Genomic DNA, 5412 nt, shown 5'->3' with positions numbered 1-5412 from the left:
GTTTCCTCCGGGTACTCCGGTTTCCTCCCACAGTCCAAAGACATGCAGGTTAGGTGCATTGGCGATTCTAAATTGTCCCTAGTGTGTGCTTGGTGTGTGCTTGGTGTGTGGGTGTGTGTGTGTGTGCAGTGGGCTGGTGTCCTGCCCAGGGTTTGTTCCTGCCTTACGCCCTGTGCTGGCTGGGATTGGCTCCAGCAGACCCCCGTGACCCTGTGTTAGGATATAGCGGGTTGGATAATGACTGACTGACTGACAATAAACATCAGAAAAATATTACTTTGCAATAACAAAGAAGACAAAAAAAAAGAAAATTATGTAAGCCAGGAAACAAACCCTGACTGAAATATGGCAGTAACTTAGCACTGGTGGCATCCCCAAAAAACATTAGGTTGAAAAAGACGTAAAAATAATTTAAACAAATGAAATAAATTCTAAATAGGAAATACATTAATCAAAATTGGAATCTACATGTTCCAAAATCTAAAATAAATTTGAAATGATCCACCAAATTATAACAAGATAGACAAAAAATTAACTAAATCATAGCAGTTATGCCCCACCTGGCATTTGAGTTATAAACCAACCAGTCCTTTCTAACCAAAGATTATAATGTGAGCCACACTGATACAAAATAAAGCTAAAAATTTGTAGACTTTGACAAAAAACAAAATTATAAACCAAAACAGAGTCTCACAGCCATTGCTCTGTTTGGAGTTCTGTGAATAAAGTTCTAGCCTTAGTCCCAAGCACTAAAGAGTTCCAAAGTACATAGTCCCAAAAATGCCCAGTAGCAGGAAAACTGTTAAACCTGGCTAGTATCAATGGCAAATGAACAGTGCTTATATACAAAAATATTTATTCTCTATAGCACTGTGGTGCTCTGAAAAAGGCATACAATGATTGTTAAAGGGCACATCCAAAAGCAAACAAAGTCCCACTGTGAAATCCCAAGAATAATCAAATTACAGAGCAACAGGTGAAAAATCCAAAAAAGCACAAGCAGTGCACAGCAGAACACAAGAACTCTCCAGTCCCAAGTTCATTTGAAATAAACTGCTACGAACTGTGGGAGACTGTACAGATTTTTAGGGCAGAGGGCAGTTCCTGGCGGTGATTGGCAGGGGAGGTCCCACCTCTTGGGGCAACACCCATAAAACACCTGGAATGTAACACAGGCAGCCTACATACATAGTCAAAATCAAAAACAAAGCACAATGTTCCTAATCAGTGAAAATAACATTCATTTAAATAAAAGAATGAAGAATGAATAAACAAAACAGACATAACACAAGAATTCAAACCCCAGCCCAGGGGCATCCTGGTAGAAATATAACAACTTGCAACAAATAGTCGTCGACTGTAGCTTTTAAAAAAAAATGTCTAAAGTCACAAAATGATGATTGCGTCTCTCTAGGGCAGTTACCTTTTACACATCACTCCATGACAAGGTGCTTTAAAAGGTAGGACAACTAAATATTTAGGATGCCAGAATACAACACAACACATTCTGAAAAAGCATGGAACAAATGACACTGGGCAATAAGCATAAAAAAAGTGAGAAAAATAAAATTAGATTAACAATTACCCCAGACATCCCAGCTCATCTCTCCTTCTCTCTTACGTGTTCTCACTTCCTTCCAGCAGTTGAATGTTTGCCCCACTCACCTCCTAACTCTTCATCTAATGGCACTCGGGCAATGAGGTGGCAGCTTAAACTCATCTCAAGGTCACTTCTGGCCATGTCATGGAATCGCTGGAGTGGCAAGGATGGCCTTATACAAAATACCCTGGAAGCATCAGACTACATTTCTCTTCAGCCACTGACACTTCCATTATCCTTAAAAGGTCCAGCTCCTCTTCGACTGTTTCATATATTCATTCTCACCTTTGTCAGCCAGAAGGTTTTGTTCTCCCCTCTGCTGCCCCCAGCTTTTCCTTCCTGCCCTTACTTTATCACCAAACAGAGGGGTTGATGGAGTCACACAACCATGCTTCAGAGAGAGTTCACACAGCTGTGGCATTTTAAATGATGGTTGCATGCTGGGAGTTTTTGTACGAAATTTGAAGACAATACACATTCCTCATCCATTCACCACGATTAGTAGGATGACGTGCTCCTAATGGGTCACATAATAGTTTAAAAGGGTACATTTGGCTGCTCTAGACCAGTGTTTCTGAACCTTTGTGATGTAATAGTACCACTGTGTTCACGGTCCACCATGAATTTATCAATTTTAGCGTGATTGTTTGAGCAGGTGGTGGGGAGTTGGGTGATCCCCCTCAGTGAATCAAGCATGATCATCAAAACAGGTGGTGGTGTGTCCTGCACGATCACCAGAGTGTTGGAGCGTTAGATGAATAAAGTGTGATCATCAGTGCTTTTCTACCTAGATGAATTGAGCATGGTCATCAGAGTGGGGTGGAGGAGATCAGCCAAGATCGGCCATGATCCACCTGCAATGCTGCCGCTCTGAATCATTGAAGCATTGAGATAGGAGCAGAGTTTCATCCGGGGTCAGCCATGCCCACCTGCAACGCAAACCACCAGTGGGCTGTGGCCTAAAGGTTGGGAATCGCTGCTGTACACAAAGTTTTGTTAGAAACTGCCTGGTCCACCTTCCTCCTCCTCCTCTATTCCTATGCTCTCCCCAAATCAATGAGACTCTATAGTTGCAGCTCTATACAAAGAGGGAGATTGCAGACATGTTTGGAGCTTTCTGAGAATCCTTGCAGCTGTAAGCTTTTCTTTGACTGTAACTGGACCTCATTAGAAGTCCCCTTGTCTGGCCCTACAAAGCCCCTGCAAAGGGGCTGCTTTTCTTAAATGATGAGTCATAAGTATGATTCAGAGTCAACCTTTTCTTTTTCAATTTTTGCAACAAAATCAAATGACCAAAGCATTTCCCCTTTTGTATTTTGAATTTTTGCTTAGACAAAGCCACTTGCCAATGGCACAACAAGACCAGGGCAAGCTCTAAATGCAAAATGTTTATAGCCTGACATTGCCCGTGCTACATTTGGTAACTGTATGCTCCATCCAGCCACCTGTCCATTTTGTAAACTGCTTTTCTGGCTCAGGGTCAAAGGGAACTCATAACAACTCTAGAAGTGCAGGGCACCAGCCCTTCATAAGGGACCTTTATGCACACACTCACACTCTTGAAAACTGAGACCGGGTGAAATTTATTAAACTGCAACATGACCAAAACCAGGATTCTGGCCAGAAGAGTATATTTATTCAACCATCCATCTTGTTCATGAACTACAGAACTCCAAATGCCAGGTCATTGGTGGGAACACTTAACACAGCTGGATGGATGAATGCATAACATAAATTCTAAATTCCCCGCATTGGATTAATAAAGTTTATCTAATCTAATATAATCTAATAACAAAACATACTCAAACCCAGTTAATCCAATGCAGAGTGGTGGTTGAGGGGCCACATTCCATCCTGGTAGCACTGAGTGAAAACAGGAGCCAACACTGAAAAAGACCCCATCCCTCAAATTAAATGTATATAATCTACAGAGCACCATGAACACAGGAAGAGATTATTAACATCCAATTGTCCATTTTTTTAAGTTTAAGTTCTAATGAAGCAGGTAAGGGGCTGCAGGGAGCTGCAGTGTAACGTATTAGTGTATTGTTAGATAACATATGTTGAGATATTTTATTGTTGTTTTTTTTAGCATTGGCCAATTGTGTAATGTGTCTTTAAATTCACTTATGGTTCATGCTTCTTGTGGGTGAAGCCCCAAGAGGTGGGGCCACTCTGACATCACTATACTTGCACCCTCCCACTGGTTATTTAGGTTGAAGCAGAAGAAGCGTTCAGACATGGCACATTGAATTCTGTTGGAGTTGTGAGAATTGGTCTTTGTTATTAGATTTAATGGCTTTTTTATATTTTCTACTCTATTTCTTGGGTTATTATTTGGATTAAGAGTATTGGGACCTGTTTGCAATGAATTACTGTTTGTGTCCGTCACATTTGGTGACATCGGGGTGGCCATCCAGAAGGAACATGAAACATATGCACATTTAAACACATATATTTAGCCAATAATAGTCAAAATTGATAGAAATATCATAAAAGTATGAAAAATAGTAATACCAAGACAAAAAAGGAACAATTAAACATCTAAACATTTGTTAATACATAACATGCAGCTTATTCTAATAATACTAAGTTGGGGGCACGTACCAACCTTGAATGGGAGATCCTGGGGAATGTAGGAGGAGATCTGATTGTTAAAATGGAAGAAGACGCTCCCCTGATCATCCCATATCCATCAGTCACAGGTGCTCAATAAGCCACTGGTTATTTTTCACTGTTATTTTATTATTTCTTCACAGGAATTGTTTAACTGTATATATCTTTGAGGTCACTGTAGCCATTTCAGTCTTTAGTTTTTTGAATTGGGGTTGTTTTAACATGTTTATATAATCAATGATATTCTCCAGTCATTCAAATGTTTGTTTTGTTTAGAAGCTGCCACTATGTGCAATTTTGTTTAATGCTTGCTATGTAGTTGCTAGCTGCCTTGTCATGGGTCAAAAAAAATTAATGTCAGGGGTCACAGGATATAGTTTGTTTCCTAACACTGACGTGACATAAAGTCTTCACAAAGAAAGAATGGGTATTAGGCCCCAAAAACTAAGCAGAGAAGCAGGGTAATCTGTTCACTAACCTGCCCAGAAGAGGCTCACCTTAACTCAGCCAGGCCTCAAATACTACCTACTGGGGAGCTGGTAAAACAACATGAGATGTACACAATTCTATCATAAAACCCCACTAGAGGGAGGATAACCATCAACCCCTGGTTTGTGAACGATTATTTATAAAAAAGAATAGAAAAATACACAAAAATGCTCAGCAGAGTCTCAATACACACTCCAGAGGAATAATCCAAAAACAGAGTGAGAATAATACAAAAAAACAGTTGTATACTAACAAACACTCCAAACAAAATTATCTCCAACTTCTGAGCTTTCTCCGCTCTCTTAAATAGTCACAGAGGGAACACAGCAGTGGTGACATCAGGGTGGCCAATCCAGCCACCAATCCAACTTGCCTTTGAGTTTCACAAAGTATTTGAGGGGGGCAGAAACCCCATTCAAAAGACCCTGCAGATCTCAGAAATTATTTTCTCTGAGCTGCCCTTTTTATTCATCCAGGAAAAAACATTTCATTTTAACAGAATTGACCCGTGTCCTGAGCATTCTTCAGTAGACCATTGACTCTCCGATATATTACTGCCATTTTATTATGTTATACTTAAGTTGAATTATTATAGTTTGTGGAAAGCAGCCTGAACACAGACAGGCAGACATCGTAATAAGCACCATCACACGTTTATTATAACTACTATCTATACTAATAAAAGGCAAAGCCCTCACTGACTCACT

This window comes from Erpetoichthys calabaricus, chromosome 7, assembly GCF_900747795.2.
Source record: "Erpetoichthys calabaricus chromosome 7, fErpCal1.3, whole genome shotgun sequence".
Classification (NCBI taxonomy): domain Eukaryota; kingdom Metazoa; phylum Chordata; class Cladistia; order Polypteriformes; family Polypteridae; genus Erpetoichthys; species Erpetoichthys calabaricus.
This window is presented reverse-complemented; position numbering follows the sequence as displayed.